Source organism: Lampetra fluviatilis, chromosome 16 (genome assembly GCF_964198595.1).
Source record: "Lampetra fluviatilis chromosome 16, kcLamFluv1.1, whole genome shotgun sequence".
Lineage (NCBI taxonomy): Eukaryota > Metazoa > Chordata > Hyperoartia > Petromyzontiformes > Petromyzontidae > Lampetra > Lampetra fluviatilis.
Window position 1 is genome coordinate 1,306,161 of NC_136290.1, and position 25,491 is coordinate 1,331,651.

At 41.0% G+C, this 25,491-nt stretch overlaps 15 non-coding genes across 15 annotated transcripts; all 15 read left to right on the forward strand.

Moving 5' to 3' along the window:
• The first annotated feature begins 1,057 nt into the window (after positions 1 to 1,057).
• TRNAA-AGC (transfer RNA alanine (anticodon AGC)) lies at positions 1,058 to 1,130 on the forward strand. The gene has a single exon. It is a non-coding gene; the product is annotated as a tRNA-Ala (tRNA).
• A 2,439-nt stretch (positions 1,131 to 3,569) lies between these two features.
• TRNAA-AGC (transfer RNA alanine (anticodon AGC)) lies at positions 3,570 to 3,642 on the forward strand. The gene has a single exon. It is a non-coding gene; the product is annotated as a tRNA-Ala (tRNA).
• Positions 3,643 to 5,560: 1,918 nt separating this feature from the next.
• On the forward strand, positions 5,561 to 5,633 carry TRNAA-AGC (transfer RNA alanine (anticodon AGC)). The gene has a single exon. It is a non-coding gene; the product is annotated as a tRNA-Ala (tRNA).
• Positions 5,634 to 6,062: 429 nt separating this feature from the next.
• Positions 6,063 to 6,135, forward strand: TRNAA-AGC (transfer RNA alanine (anticodon AGC)). The gene has a single exon. It is a non-coding gene; the product is annotated as a tRNA-Ala (tRNA).
• A 427-nt stretch (positions 6,136 to 6,562) lies between these two features.
• TRNAA-AGC (transfer RNA alanine (anticodon AGC)) lies at positions 6,563 to 6,635 on the forward strand. Its single transcript has one exon. It is a non-coding gene; the product is annotated as a tRNA-Ala (tRNA).
• Positions 6,636 to 7,064: 429 nt separating this feature from the next.
• On the forward strand, positions 7,065 to 7,137 carry TRNAA-AGC (transfer RNA alanine (anticodon AGC)). Its single transcript has one exon. It is a non-coding gene; the product is annotated as a tRNA-Ala (tRNA).
• Positions 7,138 to 8,068: 931 nt separating this feature from the next.
• TRNAA-AGC (transfer RNA alanine (anticodon AGC)) lies at positions 8,069 to 8,141 on the forward strand. Its single transcript has one exon. It is a non-coding gene; the product is annotated as a tRNA-Ala (tRNA).
• A 1,936-nt stretch (positions 8,142 to 10,077) lies between these two features.
• TRNAA-AGC (transfer RNA alanine (anticodon AGC)) lies at positions 10,078 to 10,150 on the forward strand. The gene has a single exon. It is a non-coding gene; the product is annotated as a tRNA-Ala (tRNA).
• Positions 10,151 to 11,571: 1,421 nt separating this feature from the next.
• TRNAA-AGC (transfer RNA alanine (anticodon AGC)) lies at positions 11,572 to 11,644 on the forward strand. The gene has a single exon. It is a non-coding gene; the product is annotated as a tRNA-Ala (tRNA).
• A 427-nt stretch (positions 11,645 to 12,071) lies between these two features.
• On the forward strand, positions 12,072 to 12,144 carry TRNAA-AGC (transfer RNA alanine (anticodon AGC)). The gene has a single exon. It is a non-coding gene; the product is annotated as a tRNA-Ala (tRNA).
• A 429-nt stretch (positions 12,145 to 12,573) lies between these two features.
• On the forward strand, positions 12,574 to 12,646 carry TRNAA-AGC (transfer RNA alanine (anticodon AGC)). The gene has a single exon. It is a non-coding gene; the product is annotated as a tRNA-Ala (tRNA).
• A 931-nt stretch (positions 12,647 to 13,577) lies between these two features.
• TRNAA-AGC (transfer RNA alanine (anticodon AGC)) lies at positions 13,578 to 13,650 on the forward strand. Its single transcript has one exon. It is a non-coding gene; the product is annotated as a tRNA-Ala (tRNA).
• Positions 13,651 to 14,077: 427 nt separating this feature from the next.
• Positions 14,078 to 14,150, forward strand: TRNAA-AGC (transfer RNA alanine (anticodon AGC)). The gene has a single exon. It is a non-coding gene; the product is annotated as a tRNA-Ala (tRNA).
• A 1,434-nt stretch (positions 14,151 to 15,584) lies between these two features.
• Positions 15,585 to 15,657, forward strand: TRNAA-AGC (transfer RNA alanine (anticodon AGC)). Its single transcript has one exon. It is a non-coding gene; the product is annotated as a tRNA-Ala (tRNA).
• Positions 15,658 to 21,269: 5,612 nt separating this feature from the next.
• Positions 21,270 to 21,342, forward strand: TRNAA-AGC (transfer RNA alanine (anticodon AGC)). Its single transcript has one exon. It is a non-coding gene; the product is annotated as a tRNA-Ala (tRNA).
• Positions 21,343 to 25,491: the final 4,149 nt, after the last annotated feature.

Consider the following 25,491-nt stretch of genomic DNA (forward strand, 5'->3'; position numbering starts at 1 on the left):
TTTTCTAAAAGTGTTATGGCCTATGTCGAGATAAACATCCAAGACAGCCCTGCGGGGAATTAGCTCAAGCGGTAGAGTGCTCGCTTAGCATGCGAGAGGTAGTGGGATCGATGCCTACATTCTCCAAAACACATATGGACAAGTTCCAATTTTTGTTTGTTAGCGTGTATAAATTGAGTAAACATATGAACGTGTCGAATGTTTAAAACGTTATCAATATATTCACAAGGTCAATTAAATTATTACAAATGAATTTCTTAACCCGGTATTGATGCAACCAATGATAATTTTTCAATATCTTTTCTGCACCTCATCAGGTACATGGACGTCGATAACAGCCATTTTCAAGAAAGCAGAGTGTCACAGCGGAAGCGTGATGAGTCCATTACCGACAGGTCGATGGATCGAAGCCAGTCTATGCGATCTGGCTTCCTGTATCGCTTAGGTCGGTTTTAATTTATTGCAGATTTAAAGGTGAAGTTTGTTCTTATTTTGCTAACTTTTTTCAAAAAGTGCTATGGCCTATGTCGAGATGAACATCCAAGACAGCCCAGTGGGGAATTAGCTCAAGTGGTAGAGCGCTCGCTTAGCATGTGAGAGGTAGTGGGGTCGATGCCCACATTCTCCAAAACACGTATTGACAAGATCCATTTTTTGTTTGTTAGCGTGTATACATTGAGTAAACATATGAACGTGTCGAATGTTTTAAACGTTATCAATATATTCACAAGGTCAATTAAATTATTACAAATGAATTTCTTAACCCGGTATTGATGCAACCAATGATAATTTTTCAATATCTTTTTTGCAACTCATCAGGTACATGGACGTCGATAACAGCCATTTTCAAGAAAGCAGAGTGTCACAGCGGAAGCGTGATGAGTCCATTACCCACAGGTCGATGGATCGAAGCCAGTCTATGCGATCTGGCTTCCTGTATCGCTTAGGTCGGTTTTAATTTATCGCAGATTTAAAGGTGAAGTTTGTTCTTATTTTGCTAAGTATTTTTCAAACTGTGCTATGGCCGATGTCGAGATATCATCCACAACAGCCCAGCGGGGAATTAGCTCAAGTGGTAGAGCGCTCGCTTAGCATGCGAGAGATAGTGGGATCGATGCCCACATTCTCCAAAGCACATATGGACAAGTTCCATTTTTTGTTTGTTAGCGTGTATAAATTGAGTAAACATTTGAACGTGTCGAATGATTAAAACGTTATCAATATATTCACAATGTCAATTAAATTATTACAAATGAATTTCTTAACCCGGTATTGATGCAACCAATGATAATTTTTCAATATCTTTTCTGCACCTCATCAGGTACATGGACGTCGATAACAGCCATTTACAAGAAAGCAGAGTGTCACAGCGGACGCGTGATGGGTCCATTACCCACAGGTCGATGGATCGAAGCCAGTCTCTGCGATCTGGCTTCCTGTATCGCTTAGGTCGGTTTTAATTTATCGCAGATTTAAAGGTGAAGTTTGTTCTTATTTTGCTAAGTATTTTTCAAAAAGTGCTATGGCCTTTGTCGAGATAAACATCCAAGACAGCCCAGCGGGGAATTAGCTCAAGTGGTAGAGCGCGTGCTTAGCATGCGAGAGATAGTGGTATCAATGCCCACTTTCTCCAAAGCAAATATGGACAAGTTCCTTTTTTGTTTGTTAGCGTGTATAAATTGAGTAAACATATAAACGTGTCGAATGTTTAAAACGTTATCAATATATTCACAAGGTCAATTAAATTATTACAAATGAATTTCGTAACCTGGTATTGATGCAACCAATGATAATGTTTCAATATCTTTTCTGCACCTCATCAGGTACATGGACGTCGATAACAGCCATTTACAAGAAAGCAGAGTGTCACAGCGGAAGCGTGATGGGTCCATTACCCACAGGTCGATGGATCGAAGCCAGTCCATGCGATCTGGCTTCCTGTATCCTTTAGGTCGGTTTTAATTTATCGCAGATTTAAAGGTGAAGTTTGTTCTTATTTTGCTAAGTATTTTTCAAACAGTGCTATGGCCTATGTCGAGATATCATCCACGACAGCCCAGTGGGGAATTAGCTCAAGTGGTAGAGCGCTCGCTTAGCATGAGAGAGATAGTGGGATCGATGCCCACATTCTCCAAAGCACATATGGACAAGTTCCATTTTTTGTTTGTTAGCGTGTATAAATTGAGTAAACATTTGAACGTATCGAATGTTTTAAACGTTATCAATAAATTCACAAGGTTAATCAAAATATTACAAATGAATTTCTTCACCAGTTATTTGTGCAAACAATGATAGTTTTTTAATATATTTTCTGTACCTTTTCAGGTACATGGACGTCGATAACAGCCAGTTACAAGAAAGCAGAGTGGCACAGCGGAAGCGTGATGGGTCCATTACCCACAGATCGATGGATCGAAGCCAGTCCATTCGATCTGGCTTCCTGTATCCTTTAGGTCGGTTTTAATTTATCGCAGATTTAAAGGTGAAGTTTGTTCCTATTTTGCTAAATATTTTTCTAAAAGTGTTATGGCCTATGTCGAGATAAACATCCAAGACAGCCCTGCGGGGAATTAGCTCAAGTGGTAGAGTGCTCGCTTAGCATGCGAGAGGTAGTGGGGTCGATGCCTACATTCTCCAAAACACATATGGACAAGTTCCAATTTTTTGTTTGTTAGCGTGTATAAATTGAGTAAACATATGAACGTGTCGAATGTTTAAAACGTTATCAATATATTCACAAGGTCAATTAAATTATTACAAATGAATTTCTTAACCCGGTATTGATGCAACCAATGATAATTTTTCAATATCTTTTCTGCACCTCATCAGGTACATGGACGTCGATAACAGCCATTTTCAAGAAAGCAGAGTGTCACAGCGGAAGCGTGATGAGTCCATTACCGACAGGTCGATGGATCGAAGCCAGTCTATGCGATCTGGCTTCCTGTATCGCTTAGGTCGGTTTTAATTTATTGCAGATTTAAAGGTGAAGTTTGTTCTTATTTTGCTAACTTTTTTCAAAAAGTGCTATGGCCTATGTCGAGATGAACATCCAAGACAGCCCAGTGGGGAATTAGCTCAAGTGGTAGAGCGCTCGCTTAGCATGTGAGAGGTAGTGGGGTCGATGCCCACATTCTCCAAAACACGTATTGACAAGATCCATTTTTTGTTTGTTAGCGTGTATACATTGAGTAAACATATGAACGTGTCGAATGTTTAAAACGTTTTCAATATATTCACAAGGTCAATTAAATTATTACAAATTAATTTCTTAACCCGGTATTGATGCAACCAATGATAATTTTTCAACATCTTTTTTGCACCTCATCAGGTACATGGACGTCGATAACAGCCATTTACAAGAAAGCTGAGTGTCACAGCGGAAGCGTGATGGGTCCATTACCCACAGGTCGATGGATCGAAGCCAGTCTATGCGATCTCGCTTCCTGTATCGCTTAGGTCGGTTTTAATTTATCGCAGATTTAAAGGTGAAGTTTGTTCTTATTTTGCTAAGTATTTTTCAAACAGTGCTATGGCCTATGTCGAGATATCATCCACGACAACCCAGCGGGGAATTAGCTCAAGTGGTAGAGCGCTCGCTTAGCATGCGAGAGATAGTGGGATCGATGCCCACATTCTCCAAAGCACATATGGACAAGTTCTATTTTTTGTTTGTTAGCGTGTATAAATTGAGAAAACATTTGAACGTATCGAATGTTTTAAACGTTATCAATATATTCACAAGGTTAATTAAATTATTACAAATGAATTTCTTAACCCGGTATTGATGCAACCAATGATAATTTTTCAATGTATTTTCTGCACCTTATCAGGTACATGGACGTCGATAACAGCCAGTTACAAGAATGCAGAGTGGCACAGCGGAAGCGTGAAGGGTCCATTGCCCACAGGTCGATGGATCGAAACCAGTCCATGCGATCTGGCTTCCTGTATCCTTTAGGTCGGTTTTAATTTATCGCAGATTTAAAGGTGAAGTTTGTTCTTATTGTGCTAAGTATTTTTTAAACAGTGCTATGGCCTATGTCGAGATATCATCCACGACAGCCCAGCGGGGAATTAGCTCAAGCGGTAGGGCGCTCGCTTAGCATGAGAGAGATAGTGGGATCGATGCCCACATTCTCCAAAGCACATATGGACAAGTTCCATTTTTTGTTTGTTAGCGTGTATAAATTGAGTAAACATTTGAACGTATCGAATGTTTTAAACGTTATCAATATATTCACAAGCTTAATCAAAATATTACAAATGAATTTCTTCACCAGATATTTGTGCAAACAATGATAGTTTTTTAATATATTTTCTGCACCTTATCAGGTACATGGACGTCGATAACAGCCAGTTACAAGAAAGCAGAGTGGCACAGCGGAAGCGTGATGGGTCCATTACCCACAGATCGATGGATCGAAGCCAGTCCATGCGATCTGGCTTCCTGTATCCTTTAGGTCGGTTTTAATTTATCGCAGATTTAAAGGTGAAGTTTGTTCCCATTTTGCTAAATATTTTTCAAAAAGTGCTATGGCCTATGTCGAGATAAACATCCAAGACAGCCCCGCGGGGAATTAGCTCAAGTGGTAGATCGCTCGCTTAGCATGCGAGAGATAGTGGGATCGATGCCCACATTCTCCAATGTACATATGGACAAGTTCCATTTTTTGTTTGTTAGCATGTATAAATTGAGTAAACATTTGAACGTGTCGAATGTTTTAAACGTTATCAATATATTCACAAGGTTAATCAAAATATTACAAATGAATTTCTTCACCCGGTATTTGTGCAAATAATGATAGTTTTTTAATATATTTTCTGCAACTTATCAGGTACATGGACGTTCATAATAGCCATTTCATGAAAGGAGAGTGGTGAAGCGGAAGCCTGCTGGACACTTTACCCAGAGGTCAATGGATCCAAACCAGTCTGTGCTAACTGGTTTCCTGTATCTCTTAGATCGGTTTTTATTCATCGCAGATTTTAAGGTAAAGTTTCTTCTTCTTTTGTCTAAATATTTTCCAAAAAGTCGAGATAAACATCCAAGACAGCCCAGCGGGGAATTAGCTCAAGAGGTAGAGCGCTTGCTTAGCATGCGAGAGCTAGTGGGATCGATGCCCACATTCTCCAAAACACATATGGACAAGTTCCATTTTTTGTTTGTTAGCGTGTATAAATTGAGTAAACATATGAACGTGTCGAATGTTTAAAACGTTATCAATATATTCGCAAGGTCAAATTATTACAAATGAATTTCTTAACCCGGTATTTGTACAAACAATGATAATTTTTCAATATCTTTTCTGCACCTCATCACGTACATGGACGTCGATAACAGCCATTTACAAGAAAGCAGAGTGTCACAGCGGAAGCGTGATGGGTCCATTACCCACAGGTCGATGGATCGAAGCCAGTCTATGCGATCTGGCTTCCTGTATCGCTTAGGTCGGTTTTAATTTATCGCAGATTTAAAAGTTAAGTTTGTTCTTATTTTGCTAAATTTTTTCAAAAAGTGCTATGGCCTATGTCGAGATATCATCCAAGACAGCCCGGTGGGGAATTAGCTCAAGTGGTAGAGCGCTCGCTTAGCATGCGAGAGGTAGTGGGATCGATGCCCGCATTCTCCACAACACATATGGACAAGTTCCATTTTTTGTTTGTTAGCGTGTATAAATGGAGTAAACATATGAACGTGTCGAATGTTTAAAACGTTATCAATATATTCACAAGGTCAATTAAATTATTACAAATGAATTTCTTAACCCGGTATTGATGCAACCAATGATAATTTTTCAATATCTTTTCTGCACCTCATCAGGTACATGGACGTCGATAACAGCCATTTACAAGACAGCAGAGTGTCACAGCGGACGCGTGATGGGTCCATTACCCACAGGTCGATGGATCGAAGCCAGTCTCTGCGATCTGGCTTCCTGTATCGCTTAGGTCGGTTTTAATTTATCGCAGATTTAAAGGTGAAGTTTGTTCTTATTTTGGTAAGTATTTTTCAAACAGTGCTATGGCCTATGACGAGATATCATCCACGACAGCCCAGCGGGGAATTAGCTCAAGTGGTAGAGCGCTCGCTTAGCATGCGAGAGGTAGTGGGATCGATGCCCACATTCTCCAAAACAAATATGGACAAGTTCCATTTTTTGTTTGTTAGCGTGTATAAATGGAGTAAACATATGAACGTGTCGAATGTTTAAAATGTTATCAATATATTCACAAGGTCAATTAAATTATTACAAATGAATTTCTTAACCCGGTATTGATGCAACCAATGATAATTTTTCAATATCTTTACTGCACCTCATCAGGTACATGGACGTCGATAACAGCCATTTACAAGAAAGCAGTGTCACAGCAGAAGCGTGATGGGTCCATTACCCACAGGTCGATGGATCGAAGCCAGTCTATGCGATCTGGCTTCCTGTATCGCTTAGGTCGGTTTTAATTTATCGCAGATTTAAAGGTGAAGTTTGTTCTTATTTTGCTAAGTATTTTTCAAACAGTGCTATGGCCTATGTCGAGATATCATCCACGACAGCCCAGCGGGGAATTAGCTCAAGTGGTAGAGCGCTCGCTTAGCATGCGAGAGGTAGTGGGATCGATGCCCACATTCTCCAAAGCAAATATGGACAAGTTCCTTTTTTTGTTTGTTAGCGTGTATAAATTGAGTAAACATATGAACCTGTCGAATGTTTAAAACGTTATCAATATATTCACAAGGTCAATTAAATTATTACAAATGAATTTCTTAACCCGGTATTGATGCAACCAATGATATTTTTTCAATATCTTTTCTGCACCTCATCAGGTACATCGACGTCGATAACAGCCATTTACAAGAAAGCAGAGTGTCACAGCGGAAGCGTGATGGGTCCATTACCCACAGGTCGATGGATTGAAGCCAGTCTATGCGATCTGGCTTCCTGTATCGCTTTGGTCTGTTTTAATTTATCGCAGATTTAAAGGTGAAGTTTGTTCTTATTTTGCTAAATATTTTTCAAAAAGTGCTATGGCCTATGTCGAGATATCATCCACGACAGCCCAGCGGGGAATTAGCTCAAGTGGTAGAGCGCTCGCTTAGCATGCGAGAGGTAGTGGGATCGATGCCCACATTCTCCAAAACAAATATGGACAAGTTCCTTTTTTTGTTTGTTAGCGTGTATAAATTGAGTAAACATATGAACGTGTCGAATGTTTAAAACGTTATCAATATATTCACAAGGTCAATTAAATTATTACAAATGAATTTCCTAACCCGGTATTGATGCAACCAATGATAATTTTTCAATATCTTTTCTGCACCTCATCAGGTACATGGACGTCGATAACAGCCATTTACAAGAAAGCAGAGTGTCACAGCGGACACGTGATGGGTCCATTACCCATAGGTCGATGGATCGGAGCCAGTCTATGCGATCTGGCTTCCTGTATCGCTTAGGTCGGTTTTAATTTATCGCAGATTTAAAAGTGAAGTTTGTTCTTATTTTGCTAAGTATTTTTCAAACAGTGCTATGGCCTATGTCGAGATATCATCCGCGACAGCCCAGCGGGGAATTAGCTCAAGTTGCAGAGCGCTCGCTTAGCATGCGAGAGGTAGTGGGATCGATGCCCACATTCTCCAAAACAAATATGGACAAGTTCCTTTTTTTGTTTGTTAGCGTGTATAAATCTAGTAAACATATGAACGTGTCGAATGTTTAAAACGTTATCAATATATTCACAAGGTCAATTAAATTATTACAAATGAATTTCTTAACCCGGTATTGATGCAACCAATGATATTTTTTCAATATCTTTTCTGCACCTCATCAGGTACATGGACGTCGATAACAGCCATTTACAAGAAAGCAGAGTGTCACAGCGGAAGCGTGATGGGTCCATTACCCACAGGTCGATGGATTGAAGCCAGTCTATGCGATCTGGCTTCCTGTATCGCTTTGGTCTGTTTTAATTTATCGCAGATTTAAAGGTGAAGTTTGTTCTTATTTTGCTAAATATTATTCAAAAAGTGCTATGGCCGATGTCGAGATATCATCCACAACAGCCCAGCGGGGAATTAGCTCAAGTGGTAGAGCGCTCGCTTAGCATGCGAGAGGTAGTGGGATCGATGCCCACATTCTCCAAAACACGTATGGACAAGATCCATTTTTGTTTGTTAGCGTGTATAAATTGAGTAAACATATAAACGTGTCGAATGTTTAAAACGTTATCAATATATTCACAAGGTCAATTAAATTATTACAAATGAATTTCGTAACCTGGTATTGATGCAACCAATGATAATGTTTCAATATCTTTTCTGCACCTCATCAGGTACATGGACGTCGATAACAGCCATTTACAAGAAAGCAGAGTGTCACAGCGGAAGCGTGATGGGTCCATTACCCACAGGTCGATGGATCGAAGCCAGTCCATGCGATCTGGCTTCCTGTATCCTTTAGGTCGGTTTTAATTTATCGCAGATTTAAAGGTGAAGTTTGTTCTTATTTTGCTAAGTATTTTTCAAACAGTGCTATGGCCTATGTCGAGATATCATCCACGACAGCCCAGTGGGGAATTAGCTCAAGTGGTAGAGCGCTCGCTTAGCATGAGAGAGATAGTGGGATCGATGCCCACATTCTCCAAAGCACATATGGACAAGTTCCATTTTTTGTTTGTTAGCGTGTATAAATTGAGTAAACATTTGAACGTATCGAATGTTTTAAACGTTATCAATAAATTCACAAGGTTAATCAAAATATTACAAATGAATTTCTTCACCAGTTATTTGTGCAAACAATGATAGTTTTTTAATATATTTTCTGTACCTTTTCAGGTACATGGACGTCGATAACAGCCAGTTACAAGAAAGCAGAGTGGCACAGCGGAAGCGTGATGGGTCCATTACCCACAGATCGATGGATCGAAGCCAGTCCATGCGATCTGGCTTCCTGTATCCTTTAGGTCGGTTTTAATTTATCGCAGATTTAAAGGTGAAGTTTGTTCCTATTTTGCTAAATATTTTTCTAAAAGTGTTATGGCCTATGTCGAGATAAACATCCAAGACAGCCCTGCGGGGAATTAGCTCAAGTGGTAGAGTGCTCGCTTAGCATGCGAGAGGTAGTGGGGTCGATGCCTACATTCTCCAAAACACATATGGACAAGTTCCAATTTTTTGTTTGTTAGCGTGTATAAATTGAGTAAACATATGAACGTGTCGAATGTTTAAAACGTTATCAATATATTCACAAGGTCAATTAAATTATTACAAATGAATTTCTTAACCCGGTATTGATGCAACCAATGATAATTTTTCAATATCTTTTCTGCACCTCATCAGGTACATGGACGTCGATAACAGCCATTTTCAAGAAAGCAGAGTGTCACAGCGGAAGCGTGATGAGTCCATTACCGACAGGTCGATGGATCGAAGCCAGTCTATGCGATCTGGCTTCCTGTATCGCTTAGGTCGGTTTTAATTTATTGCAGATTTAAAGGTGAAGTTTGTTCTTATTTTGCTAACTTTTTTCAAAAAGTGCTATGGCCTATGTCGAGATGAACATCCAAGACAGCCCAGTGGGGAATTAGCTCAAGTGGTAGAGCGCTCGCTTAGCATGTGAGAGGTAGTGGGGTCGATGCCCACATTCTCCAAAACACGTATTGACAAGATCCATTTTTTGTTTGTTAGCGTGTATACATTGAGTAAACATATGAACGTGTCGAATGTTTAAAACGTTTTCAATATATTCACAAGGTCAATTAAATTATTACAAATTAATTTCTTAACCCGGTATTGATGCAACCAATGATAATTTTTCAACATCTTTTTTGCACCTCATCAGGTACATGGACGTCGATAACAGCCATTTACAAGAAAGCTGAGTGTCACAGCGGAAGCGTGATGGGTCCATTACCCACAGGTCGATGGATCGAAGCCAGTCTATGCGATCTCGCTTCCTGTATCGCTTAGGTCGGTTTTAATTTATCGCAGATTTAAAGGTGAAGTTTGTTCTTATTTTGCTAAGTATTTTTCAAACAGTGCTATGGCCTATGTCGAGATATCATCCACGACAACCCAGCGGGGAATTAGCTCAAGTGGTAGAGCGCTCGCTTAGCATGCGAGAGATAGTGGGATCGATGCCCACATTCTCCAAAGCACATATGGACAAGTTCTATTTTTTGTTTGTTAGCGTGTATAAATTGAGAAAACATTTGAACGTATCGAATGTTTTAAACGTTATCAATATATTCACAAGGTTAATTAAATTATTACAAATGAATTTCTTAACCCGGTATTGATGCAACCAATGATAATTTTTCAATGTATTTTCTGCACCTTATCAGGTACATGGACGTCGATAACAGCCAGTTACAAGAATGCAGAGTGGCACAGCGGAAGCGTGAAGGGTCCATTGCCCACAGGTCGATGGATCGAAACCAGTCCATGTGATCTGGCTTCCTGTATCCTTTAGGTCGGTTTTAATTTATCGCAGATTTAAAGGTGAAGTTTGTTCTTATTGTGCTAAGTATTTTTTAAACAGTGCTATGGCCTATGTCGAGATATCATCCACGACAGCCCAGCGGGGAATTAGCTCAAGCGGTAGGGCGCTCGCTTAGCATGAGAGAGATAGTGGGATCGATGCCCACATTCTCCAAAGCACATATGGACAAGTTCCATTTTTTGTTTGTTAGCGTGTATAAATTGAGTAAACATTTGAACGTATCGAATGTTTTAAACGTTATCAATATATTCACAAGCTTAATCAAAATATTACAAATGAATTTCTTCACCAGATATTTGTGCAAACAATGATAGTTTTTTAATATATTTTCTGCACCTTATCAGGTACATGGACGTCGATAACAGCCAGTTACAAGAAAGCAGAGTGGCACAGCGGAAGCGTGATGGGTCCATTACCCACAGATCGATGGATCGAAGCCAGTCCATGCGATCTGGCTTCCTGTGTCGCTTTGGTCGGTTTTAATTTATCGCAGATTTAAAGGTGAAGTTTGTTCTTATTTTTCAAAAAGTGCTATGGCCTATGTCGAGATATCATCCACGACATCCCAGCGGGGAATTCGCTCAAGTGGTTTAGCGCTCGCTTAGCATGCGAGAGGTAGTGGGGTCGATGCCCGCATTCTCCACAACACATATGGACAAGTTCCATTTTTTGTTTGTTAGCGTGTATAAATGGAGTAAACATATGAACGTGTCGAATGTTTAAAACGTTATCAATATATTCACAAGGTCAATTAAATTATTACAAATGAATTTCTTAACCCGGTATTGATGCAACCAATGATAATTTTTCAATATCTTTTCTGCACCTCATCAGGTACATGGACGTCGATAACAGCCATTTACAAGACAGCAGAGTGTCACAGCGGACGCGTGATGGGTCCATTACCCACAGGTCGATGGATCGAAGCCAGTCTCTGCGATCTGGCTTCCTGTATCGCTTAGGTCGGTTTTAATTTATCGCAGATTTAAAGGTGAAGTTTGTTCTTATTTTGGTAAGTATTTTTCAAACAGTGCTATGGCCTATGACGAGATATCATCCACGACAGCCCAGCGGGGAATTAGCTCAAGTGGTAGAGCGCTCGCTTAGCATGCGAGAGGTAGTGGGATCGATGCCCACATTCTCCAAAACAAATATGGACAAGTTCCATTTTTTGTTTGTTAGCGTGTATAAATGGAGTAAACATATGAACGTGTCGAATGTTTAAAATGTTATCAATATATTCACAAGGTCAATTAAATTATTACAAATGAATTTCTTAACCCGGTATTGATGCAACCAATGATAATTTTTCAATATCTTTACTGCACCTCATCAGGTACATGGACGTCGATAACAGCCATTTACAAGAAAGCAGTGTCACAGCAGAAGCGTGATGGGTCCATTACCCACAGGTCGATGGATCGAAGCCAGTCTATGCGATCTGGCTTCCTGTATCGCTTAGGTCGGTTTTAATTTATCGCAGATTTAAAGGTGAAGTTTGTTCTTATTTTGCTAAGTATTTTTCAAACAGTGCTATGGCCTATGTCGAGATATCATCCACGACAGCCCAGCGGGGAATTAGCTCAAGTGGTAGAGCGCTCGCTTAGCATGCGAGAGGTAGTGGGATCGATGCCCACATTCTCCAAAGCAAATATGGACAAGTTCCTTTTTTTGTTTGTTAGCGTGTATAAATTGAGTAAACATATGAACCTGTCGAATGTTTAAAACGTTATCAATATATTCACAAGGTCAATTAAATTATTACAAATGAATTTCTTAACCCGGTATTGATGCAACCAATGATATTTTTTCAATATCTTTTCTGCACCTCATCAGGTACATCGACGTCGATAACAGCCATTTACAAGAAAGCAGAGTGTCACAGCGGAAGCGTGATGGGTCCATTACCCACAGGTCGATGGATTGAAGCCAGTCTATGCGATCTGGCTTCCTGTATCGCTTTGGTCTGTTTTAATTTATCGCAGATTTAAAGGTGAAGTTTGTTCTTATTTTGCTAAATATTTTTCAAAAAGTGCTATGGCCTATGTCGAGATATCATCCACGACAGCCCAGCGGGGAATTAGCTCAAGTGGTAGAGCGCTCGCTTAGCATGCGAGAGGTAGTGGGATCGATGCCCACATTCTCCAAAACAAATATGGACAAGTTCCTTTTTTTGTTTGTTAGCGTGTATAAATTGAGTAAACATATGAACGTGTCGAATGTTTAAAACGTTATCAATATATTCACAAGGTCAATTAAATTATTACAAATGAATTTCCTAACCCGGTATTGATGCAAAAAATGATAATTTTTCAATATCTTTTCTGCACCTCATCAGGTACATGGACGTCGATAACAGCCATTTACAAGAAAGCAGAGTGTCACAGCGGACACGTGATGGGTCCATTACCCATAGGTCGATGGATCGGAGCCAGTCTATGCGATCTGGCTTCCTGTATCGCTTAGGTCGGTTTTAATTTATCGCAGATTTAAAAGTGAAGTTTGTTCTTATTTTGCTAAGTATTTTTCAAACAGTGCTATGGCCTATGTCGAGATATCATCCACGACAGCCCAGCGGGGAATTAGCTCAAGTTGCAGAGCGCTCGCTTAGCATGCGAGAGGTAGTGGGATCGATGCCCACATTCTCCAAAACAAATATGGACAAGTTCCTTTTTTTGTTTGTTAGCGTGTATAAATCTAGTAAACATATGAACGTGTCGAATGTTTAAAACGTTATCAATATATTCACAAGGTCAATTAAATTATTACAAATGAATTTCTTAACCCGGTATTGATGCAACCAATGATATTTTTTCAATATCTTTTCTGCACCTCATCAGGTACATGGACGTCGATAACAGCCATTTACAAGAAAGCAGAGTGTCACAGCGGAAGCGTGATGGGTCCATTACCCACAGGTCGATGGATTGAAGCCAGTCTATGCGATCTGGCTTCCTGTATCGCTTTGGTCTGTTTTAATTTATCGCAGATTTAAAGGTGAAGTTTGTTCTTATTTTGCTAAATATTATTCAAAAAGTGCTATGGCCGATGTCGAGATATCATCCACAACAGCCCAGCGGGGAATTAGCTCAAGTGGTAGAGCGCTCGCTTAGCATGCGAGAGGTAGTGGGATCGATGCCCACATTCTCCAAAACAAATATGGACAAGTTCCATTTTTTGTTTGTTAGCGTGTATAAATTGAGTAAACATGAACGTGTCGAATGTTTAAAACGTCATCATTATATTCACAAGGTCAATTAAATTATTACAAATGAATTTCTTAACCCGGTATTGATGCAACCAATGATAATTTTTCAATATCTTTTCTGCACCTCATCAGGTACATGGACGTCGATAACAGCCATTTACAAGAAAGCAGAGTGTCACAGCGGAAGCGTGATGGGTCCATTACCCACAGGTCGATGGATCGAAGCCAGTCTATGCGATCTGGCTTCCTGTATCGCTTAGGTCGGTTTTAATTTATCGCAGATTTAAAGGTGAAGTTTGTTCTTATTTTGCTAAGTATTTTTCAAACTGTGCTATGGCCTATGACGAGTTATCATCCAAGACAGCCCAGCGGGGAATTAGCTCAAGTGGTAGAGCGCTCGCTTAGCATGCGAGAGGTAGTGGGATCAATGCCCACATTCTCCAAAGCAAATATGGACAAGTTCCTTTTTTTGTTTTTTAGCGTGTATAAATTGAGTAAACATATGAATGTGTCGAATGTTTAAAACGTTATCAATATATTCACAAGGTCAATTAAATTATTACAAATGAATTTCTTAACCCGGTATTGATGCAACCAATGATGATTTTTCAATATCTTTTCTGCACCTCATCAGGTACATGGACGTCGATAACAGCCATTTACAAGAAAGCAGAGTGTCACAGCGGAAGCGTGATGGGTCCATTACCCAAAGGTCGATGGATCGAAGCCAGTCTATGCGATCTGGCTTCCTGTATCGCTTAGGTCGTTTTTAATTTATCGCAGATTTAAAGGTGAAGTTTGTTCTTATTTTGCTAAGTATTTTTCAAACAGTGCTATGGCCTATGTCGAGATATCATCCATGACAGCCCAGCGGGGAATTAGCTCAAGTGGTAGAGTGCTCGCTTAGCATGCGAGAGATAGTGGGATCGATGCCTACATTCTCCAAAACACATATGGACAAGTTCCAATTTTTTGTTTGTTAGCGTGTATAAATTGAGTAAACATATGAACGTGTCGAATGTTTAAAACGTTATCAATATATTCACAAGGTCAATTAAATTATTACAAATGAATTTCTTAACCCGGTATTGATGCAACCAATGATAATTTTTCAATATCTTTTCTGCACCTCATCAGGTACATGGACGTCGATAACAGCCATTTTCAAGAAAGCAGAGTGTCACAGCGGAAGCGTGATGAGTCCATTACCGACAGGTCGATGGATCGAAGCCAGTCTATGCGATCTGGCTTCCTGTATCGCTTAGGTCGGTTTTAATTTATCGCAGATTTAAAGGTGAAGTTTGTTCTTATTTTGCTAAATATTTTTCAAAAAGTGCTATGGCCTATGTCGAGATATCATCCACGACAGCCCAGCGGGGAATTAGCTCAAGTGGTAGAGTGCTCGCTTAGCATGCGAGAGATAGTGGGATCGATGCCCACATTCTCCAAAGCACATATGGACAAGTTCTATTTTTTGTTTGTTAGCGTGTATAAATTGAGTAAACATTTGAACGTGTCGAATGTTTAAAACGTTATCAATATATTCACAAGGTCAATTAAATTATTACAAATTAATTTCTTAACCCGGTATTGATGCAACCAATGATAATTTTTCAATATCTTTTTTGCACCTCATCAGGTACATGGACGTCGATAACAGCCATTTACAAGAAAGCAGAGTGTCACAGCGGAAGCGTGATGGGTCCATTACCCACAGGTCGATGGATCGAAGCCAGTCTATGCGATCTCGCTTCCTGTATCGCTTAGGTCGGTTTTAATTTATCGCAGATTTAAAGGTGAAGTTTGTTCTTATTTTGCTAAGTATTTTTCAAACAGTGCTATGGCCTATGTCGAGATATCATCCACGACAACCCAGCGGGGAATTAGCTCAAGTGGTAGAGCGCTCGCTTAGCATGCGAGAGATAGTGGGATCGATGCCCACATTCTCCAAAGCACATATGGACAAGTTCCATTTTTTGTTTGTTAGCGTGTATAAATTGAGTAAACATTTGAACGTATCGAATGTTTTAAACGTTATCAATATATTCACAAGCTTAATCAAAATATTACAAATGAATTTCTTAACCCGGTATTGATGCAACCAATGATAATTTTTCAATGTATTTTCTGCACCTTATCAGGTACATGGACGTCGATAACAGCCAGTTACAAGAAAGCAGAGTGGCACAGCGGAAGCGTGAAGGGTCCATTGCCCACAGGTCGATGGATCGAAACCAGTCCATGCGATCTGGCTTCCTGTATCCTTTAGGTCGGTTTTAATTTATCGCAGATTTAAAGGTGAAGTTTGTTCTTATTGTGCTAAGTATTTTTTAAACAGTGCTATGGCCTATGTCGAGATATCATCCGCGACAGCCCAGCGGGGAATTAGCTCAAGCGGTAGGGCGCTCGCTTAGCATGAGAGAGATAGTGGGATCGATGCCCACATTCTCCAAAGCACATATGGACAAGTTCCATTTTTTGTTTGTTAGCGTGTATAAATTGAGTAAACATTTGAACGTATCGAATGTTTTAAACGTTATCAATATATTCACAAGCTTAATCAAAATATTACAAATGAATTTCTTCACCAGATATTTGTGCAAACAATGATAGTTTTTTAATATATTTTCTGCACCTTATCAGGTACATGGACGTCGATAACAGCCATTTTCAAGAAGGCAGAGTGTCACAGCGGAAGCGTGATGAGTCCATTACCCACAGGGCGATGGATCGAAGCCAGTCTATGCGATCTGGCTTCCTGTATCGCTTAGGTCGGTTTTAATTTATTGCAGATTTAAAGGTGAAGTTTGTTCTTATTTTGCTAACTTTTTTCAAAAAGTGCTATGGCCTATGTCGAGATGAACATCCAAGACAGCCCAGTGGGGAATTAGCTCAAGTGGTAGAGCGCTTGCTTAGCATGTGAGAGGTAGTGGGGTCGATGCCCACATTCTCCAAAACACGTATTGACAAGTTCCATTTTTTGTTTGTTAGCGTGTATAAATTGAGTAAACATATAAACGTGTCGAATGTTTAAAACGTTATCAATATATTCACAAGATCAATTAAATGATTACAAATGAATTTCTTAACCCGGTATTGATGCAACCAAAGATAATTTTTCAACATCTTTTCTGCACCTCATCAGGTACATGGACGTCGATAACAGCCATTTACAAGAAAGCAGAGTGTCACAGCGGAAGCGTGATGGGTCCATTACCCACAATTCGATGGATCGAAGCCAGTCTATGCAATCTGGCTTCCTGTATCGCTTAGGTCGGTTTTAATTTATCGCAGATTTAAAGGTGAAGTTTGTTCTTATTTTGCTAAGTATTTTTCAAAAATTGCAATGGCGTATGTCGAGATATCATCCACGATAGCCCAGCGGGGAATTAGCTCAAGTGGTAGATCGCTCGCTTAGCATGCGAGAGATAGTGGGATCGATGCGCACATTCTCCAATGCACATATGGACAAGTTCCATTTTTTGTTTGTTAGCATGTATAAATTGAGTAAACATTTGAACGTGTCGAATGTTTTAAACGTTATCAATATATTCACAAGGTTAATCAAAATATTACAAATGAATTTCTTCACCCGGTATTTGTGCAAATAATGATAGTTTTTTTAATATATTTTCTGCACCTTATCAGGTACATGGACGTTCATAATAGCCATTTCATGAAAGGAGAGTGGTGAAGCGGAAGCCTGCTGGACACTTTACCCAGAGGTCAATGGATCCAAACCAGTCTGTGCTAACTGGTTTCCTGTATCTCTTAGATCGGTTTTTATTTATCGCAGATTTTAAGGTAAAGTTTCTTCTTCTTTTGTCTAAATATTTTCCAAAAAGTCGAGATAAACATCCAGGACAGCCCAGCGGGGAATTAGCTCAAGTGGTAGAGCGCTTGCTTAGCATGCGAGAGCTAGTGGGATCGATGCCCACATTCTCCAAAACACATATGGACAAGTTCCATTTTTTGTTTGTTAGCGTGTATAAATTGAGTAAACATATGAACGTGTCGAATGTTTAAAACGTTATCAATATATTCGCAAGGTCAAATTATTACAAATGAATTTCTTAACCCGGTATTTGTACAAACAATGATAATTTTTCAATATCTTTTCTGCACCTCATCACGTACATGGACGTCGATAACAGCCATTTACAAGAAAGCAGAGTGTCACAGCGGAAGCGTGATGGGTCCATTACCCACAGGTCGATGGATCGAAGCCAGTCTATGCGATCTGGCTTCCTGTATCGCTTAGGTCGGTTTTAATTTATCGCAGATTTAAAAGTTAAGTTTGTTCTTATTTTGCTAAATTTTTTCAAAAAGTGCTATGGCCTATGTCGAGATATCATCCAAGACAGCCCAGTGGGGAATTAGCTCAAGTGGTAGAGCGCTCGCTTAGCATGCGATAGGTAGTGGGATCGATGCCCACATTCGCCGAAGCACAGATGGACAAGTTCTATTTTTTTGTTAGCGTGTATAAATTGAGTAAACATAGGAACGTGTCGAATGTTTAAAACGTTATCAATATATTCACAAGGTTAATCAAAATATTACAAATGAATTTCTTCACCTGGTATTTGTGCAAACAATCATCCACGACAGCACAGCTTAAATAGACACTCTAAGCCTAAGACGTGTCATTTAGACTCTGTCTTATCGGCAGACATGTTCTTCACCTGAGGACGGCTGCTTGCGTTGTGGCCGAAACGTCGTGAGAATTATTTTATTATGTTTTATTCTTTATTATTTTATTACTTCCCTTCTACGTGACTTTACCGAAAGAACCAATAAGACATATGGACAAGTTCCATTTTTTGTTTGTTAGCGTGTATAAATTGAGTAAACATATAAACGTGTCGAATGTTTAAAACGTTATCAATATATTCACAAGGTTAATTAAATTATTACAAATTAATTTCTTAACCCGGTATTGATGCAACCAATGATAATTTTTCAATTTCTTTTCTGCACCTCATCAGGTACATGGACGTCGATAACAGCCATTTACAAGAAAGCAGAGTGTCACAGCGGAAGCGTGATGGGTCCATTACCCACAATTCGATGGATCGAAGCCAGTCTATGCAATCTGGCTTCCTGTATCGCTTAGGTCGGTTTTAATTTATCGCAGATTTAAAGGTGAAGTTTGTTCTTATTTTGCTAAATATTTTTCAAAAAGTGCTATGGCCTATGTCGAGATATCATCCACGACAGCCCAGCGGGGAATTAGCTCAAGTGGTAGAGCGCTCGCTTAGCATGCGAGAAATAGTGGGATCGATGCCCACATTCTCCAATACACATATGGACAAGTTCCATTTTTTTGTTAGCGTGTATAAATTGAGTAAACATATAAACGTGTCGAATGTTTAAAACGTTATCAATATATTCACAAGATCAATTAAATTATTACAAATGAATTTCTTAACCCGGTATTGATGCAACCAAAGATAAATTTTCAACATCTTTTCTGCACCTCATCAGGTACATGGACGTCGATAACAGCCATTTACAAGAAAGCAGAGTGTCACAGCAGAAGCGTGATGGGTCCATTACCCACAATTCGATGGATCGAAGCCAGTCTATGCAATCTGGCTTCCTGTATCGCTTAGGTCGGTTTTAATTTATCGCAGATTTAAAGGTGAAGTTTGTTCTTATTTTGCTAAGTATTTTTCAAAAATTGCAATGGCGTATGTCGAGATATCATCCACGATAGCCCAGCGGGGAATTAGCTCAAGTGGTAGATCGCTCGCTTAGCATGCGAGAGATAGTGGGATCGATGCGCACATTCTCCAATGCACATATGGACAAGTTCCATTTTTTGTTTGTTAGCATGTATAAATTGAGTAAACATTTGAACGTGTCGAATGTTTTAAACGTTATCAATATATTCACAAGGTTAATCAAAATATTACAAATGAATTTCTTCACCCGGTATTTGTGCAAATAATGATAGTTTTTTTAATATATTTTCTGCACCTTATCAGGTACATGGACGTTCATAATAGCCATTTCATGAAAGGAGAGTGGTGAAGCGGAAGCCTGCTGGACACTTTACCCAGAGGTCAATGGATCCAAACCAGTCTGTGCTAACTGGTTTCCTGTATCTCTTAGATCGGTTTTTATTTATCGCAGATTTTAAGGTAAAGTTTCTTCTTCTTTTGTCTAAATATTTTCCAAAAAGTCGAGATAAACATCCAGGACAGCCCAGCGGGGAATTAGCTCAAGTGGTAGAGCGCTTGCTTAGCATGCGAGAGCTAGTGGGATCGATGCCCACATTCTCCAAAACACATATGGACAAGTTCCATTTTTTGTTTGTTAGCGTGTATAAATTGAGTAAACATATGAACGTGTCGAATGTTTAAAACGTTATCAATATATTCGCAAGGTCAAATTATTACAAATGAATTTCTTAACCCGGTATTTGTACAAACAATGATAATTTTTCAATATCTTTTCTGCACCTCATCACGTACATGGACGTCGATAACAGCCATTTACAAGAAAGCAGAGTGTCACAGCGGAAGCGTGATGGGTCCATTACCCACAGGTCGACGGATCGAAGCCAGTCTATGCGATCTGGCTTCCTGTATCGCTTAGGTCGGTTTTAATTTATCGCAGATTTAAAAGTTAAGTTTGTTCTTATTTTGCTAAATTTTTTCAAAAAGTGCTATGGCCTATGTCGAGATATCATCCAAGACAGCCCAGTGGGGAATTAGCTCAAGTGGTAGAGCGCTCGCTTAGCATGCGATAGGTAGTGGGATCGATGCCCACATTCGCCGAAGCACAGATGGACAAGTTCTATTTTTTTGTTAGCGTGTATAAATTGAGTAAACATAGGAACGTGTCGAATGTTTAAAACGTTATCAATATATTCACAAGGTTAATCAAAATATTACAAATGAATTTCTTCACCTGGTATTTGTGCAAACAATCATCCACGACAGCACAGCTTAAATAGACACTCTAAGCCTAAGACGTGTCATTTAGACTCTGTCTTATCGGCAGACATGTTCTTCACCTGAGGACGGCTGCTTGCGTTGTGGCCGAAACGTCGTGAGAATTATTTTATTATGTTTTATTCTTTATTATTTTATTACTTCCCTTCTACGTGACTTTACCGAAAGAACCAATAAGACATATGGACAAGTTCCATTTTTTGTTTGTTAGCGTGTATAAATTGAGTAAACATATAAACGTGTCGAATGTTTAAAACGTTATCAATATATTCACAAGGTTAATTAAATTATTACAAATGAATTTCTTAACCCGGTATTGATGCAACCAATGATAATTTTTCAATATCTTTACTGCACCTCATCAGGTACATGGACGTCGATAACAGCCATTTACAAGAAAGCAGAGTGTCACAGCGGACGCGTGATGGATCCATTACCCACAGGTCGATGGATCGAAGCCAGTCTATGCGATCTGGCTTCCTGTATCGCTTAGGTCGGTTTTAATTTATCGCAGATTTAAAGGTGAAGTTTGTTCTTATTTTGCTAAATATTTTTCAAAAAGTGCTATGGCCTATGTCGAGATATCATCCACGACAGCCCAGCGGGGAATTAGCTCAAGTGGTAGAGCGCTCGCTTAGCATGCGAGAGGTAGTGGGATCGATGCCCACATTCTCCAATACACATATGGACAAGTTCCATTTTTTTGTTAGCGTGTATAAATTGAGTAAACATATGAACGTGTCGAATGTTTAAAACGTTATCAATATATTCACAAGGTTAATCAAAATATTACAAATGAATGTCTTCACCCGGTATTTGTGCAAACAATCATCCACGACAGCACAGCTTAAATAGACACTCTAAGCCTAAGACGTGTCATTTAGACTCTGTCTTATCGGCAGACATGTTCTTCACCTGAGGACGGCTGCTTGCGTTGTCGCCGAAACGTCGTGAGAATTATTTTATTATGTTTTATTCTTTGTTATTTTATTACTTCCCTTCTACGTGAATTTATCCAAAGGAACCAATAAGACATATGGACAAGTTCCATTTTTTGTTTGTTGGCGTGTATAAATTGAGTAAACATATGAACGTGTCGAATGTTTAAAACGTTATCAATATATTCACAAGGTCAATTAAATTATTACAAATGAATTTCTTAACCCGGTATTGATGCAACCAATGATCATTTTTCAATATCTTTTCTGCACCTCATCAGGTTCATGGACGTCGATAGCAGCCATTTACAAGAAAGCAGAGTGTCACAGCGGAAGCGTGATGGGTCCATTACCCACAGGTCGATGGATCGAAGCCAGTCTATGCGATCTGGCTTCCTGTATCGCTTAGGTCGGTTTTAATTAATCGCACATTTAAAGGTGAAGTTTGTTCTTATTTTGCAAAATATTTTTCAAAAAGTGCTATGGCCTATGTCGAGATATCATCCACGACAGCCCAGTGGGGAATTAGCTCAAGTGGTAGAACGCTCGCTTAGCATGCGAGAGATAGTGGGATCGATGCCCACATTCTCCAAAGCACATATGGACAAGTTCCATTTTTTGTTTGTTAGCGTGTATAAATTGAGTAAACATTTGAACGTGTCGAATGTTTTAAACGTTATCAATATATTCACAAGGTTAATCAACACGTTCCTTCGGAGTGGGCAGGTAGGAACTTGGTTGGACAGCGCATTCGTGCACGACAGACAGACAAATAATCCCTGGTGGGCAGTGTGGAACCTGTTGTTCGTAACCTGTACAGTATGTATAAAAGAAAACTTGACTTTAGGTAGCCAGGCAGACAGCCCCCTTAACTATCCCCCCCCTCCCTTAGGCCCCTCCCCCCTTAGGCCCCTCCCCTGACCCCCTTTCCCTTAGGCCCCTCCCCTGACCACCCCCCCCCATATCCTCAGGCCCCTCCCCTGACCCCCCTTCCCTTAGGCCCCTCCCCTGACCCCCCTTCTGTTAGGCCCCTCCCCTGAGCACCCCTCCCCCATATCCTTAGGCCCCTCCCCTGACCCCCCCTCCCTCAGGCCCCTCCGCTGACCCCCTCTCAGGCCCCTCCCCTGAACCCCCCCCCCCCCTCAGGCCCCTCTCCTGACTCCCCCCTTCCTTAGGCCCCTCCCCTGACCCTCCTCCCTTAGGCACCCCCCCTCTCCGTACCCGACAGTAGGTCTCCACCAATCAAAGAGCTGTTTGTAAGGTCTCCACCAATCAAAGAGCTGTGTGTATTATATATTTATTTATGCACGACAGACAGGCAGACAGACAGACAGTTAAATAATCCCTGGTGGGCAGTGTGGAACATTGTTCCTCCCTGTAAAATATTACAAATGAATTTCTTCACCCGGTATTTGTGCAAACAATGATAGTTTTTTAATATATTTTCTGCACCTTATCAGGTACATGGACGTCGATAACAGCCAGTTACAAGAAAGCAGAATGGTACAGCGGAAGCGTGATAGTTCCATTACCCACAGGTCGATAGAACGAAGCCAGTCTATGCGATCTGGCTTCCTGTATCCTTTAGGTCGGTTTTAATTTATCGCAGATTTAAAGGTGAAGTTTGTTCTTATTTTGCTAAATATTTTTCAAAAAGTGCTTTCGCCTATGTCGAGATAAACATCCAAGACAGCCCAGCGGGGAATTAGCTCAAGTGGTAGAACGCTCGCTTAGCATGCGAGAGATAGTGGGATCGATGCCCACATTCGCCAAAGCACATATGGACAAGTTCCATTTTTTGTTTGTTAGCGTGTATAAATTGAGTAAACATTTGAACGTGTCGAATGTTTTAAACGTTATCAATGTATTCACAAGGTTAATCAACACGTTCCTTCGGAGTGGGCAGGTAGGAACTTGGTTGGACAGCGCATTCGTGCACGACAGACAGACAAATAATCCCTGGTGGGCAGTGTGGAACCTGTTGTTCGTAACCTGTACAGTATGTATAAAAGAAAACTTGACTTTAGGTAGCCAGGCAGACAGCCCCCTTAACTATCGCCCCCCCCCCCCTCCCTTAGGCCCCTCCCCCCTTAGGCCCCTCCCCTGACCCCCTTTCCCTTAGGCCCCTCCCCTGACCACCCCCCCCCCCATATCCTCAGGCCCCTCCCCTGACCCCCCTTCCCTTAGGCCCCTCCCCTGACCCCCCTTCTGTTAGGCCCCTCCCCTGAGCACCCCCCCCATATCCTTAGGCCCCTCCCCTGACCCCCCTCCCTCAGGCCCCTCCGCTGACCCCCCCTCAGGCCCCTCTTCTGAACCCCCCCCCCCTCAGTCCCCTCTCCTGACTCCCCCCTTCCTTAGGCCCCTCCCTTGACCCTCCTCCCTTAGGCACCCCCCCTCTCCGTACCCGACAGTAGGTCTCCACCAATCAAAGAGCTGTTTGTAAGGTATCCACCAATCAAAGAGCTGTGTGTATTATATATTTATTTATGCACGACAGACAGGCAGACAGACAGACAGTTAAATAATCCCTGGTGGGCAGTGTGGAACATTGTTCCTCCCTGTAAAATATTACAAATGAATTTCTTCACCCGGTATTTGTGCAAACAATGATAGTTTTTTAATATATTTTCTGCACCTTATCAGGTACATGGACGTCGATAACAGCCAGTTACAAGAAAGCAGAATGGTACAGCGGAAGCGTGATAGTTCCATTACCCACAGGTCGATAGAACGAAGCCAGTCTATGCGATCTGGCTTCCTGTATCCTTTAGGTCGGTTTTAATTTATCGCAGATTTAAAGGTGAAGTTTGTTCTTATTTTGCTAAATATTTTTCAAAAAGTGCTTTCGCCTATGTCGAGATAAACATCCAAGACAGCCCAGCGGGGAATTAGCTCAAGTGGTAGAACGCTCGCTTAGCATGCGAGAGATAGTGGGATCGATGCCCACATTCGCCAAAGCACATATGGACAAGTTCCATTTTTTGTTTGTTAGCGTGTATAAATTGAGTAAACATTTGAACGTGTCGAATGTTTTAAACGTTATCAATATATTCACAAGGTTAATCAACACGTTCCTTCGGAGTGGGCAGGTAGGAACTTGGTTGGACAGCGCATTCGTGCACGACAGACAGACAAATAATCCCTGGTGGGCAGTGTGGAACCTGTTGTTCGTAACCTGTACAGTATGTATAAAAGAAAACTTGACTTTAGGTAGCCAGGCAGACAGCCCCCTTAACTATCGCCCCCCCTCCTCCCTTAGGCCCCTCCCCCCTTAGGCCCCTCCCCTGACCCCCTTTCCCTTAGGCCCCTCCCCTGACCACCCCCCCCCCCCATATCCTCAGGCCCCTCCCCTGACCCCCCTTCCCTTAGGCCCCTCCCCTGACACCCCTTCTGTTAGGCCCCTCCCCTGAGCACCCCCCCCCATATCCTTAGGCCCCTCCCCTGACCCCCCCTCCCTCAGGCCTCTCCGCTGACCCCCCCCTCAGGCCCATCCCCTGAACCCCCCCCCCCTCAGGCCCCTCTCCTGACTCCCCCCTTCCTTAGGCCCCTCCCCTGACCCTCCTCCCTTAGGCACCCCCCCTCTCCGTACCCGGCAGTAGGTCACCACCAATCAAAGAGCTGTTTGTAAGGTCTCCACCAATCAAAGAGCTGTGTGTATTATATGTTTATTTATGCACGACAGACAGTCAGACAGACAGACAGTTAAATAATCCCTGGTGGGCAGTGTGGAACATTGTTCCTCCCTGTAAAATATTACAAATGAATTTCTTCACCCGGTATTTGTGCAAACAATGATAGTTTTTTTATATATTTTCTGCACCTTATCAGGTACATGGACGTCGATAACAGCCAGTTACAAGAAAGCAGAGTGGTACAGCGGAAGCGTG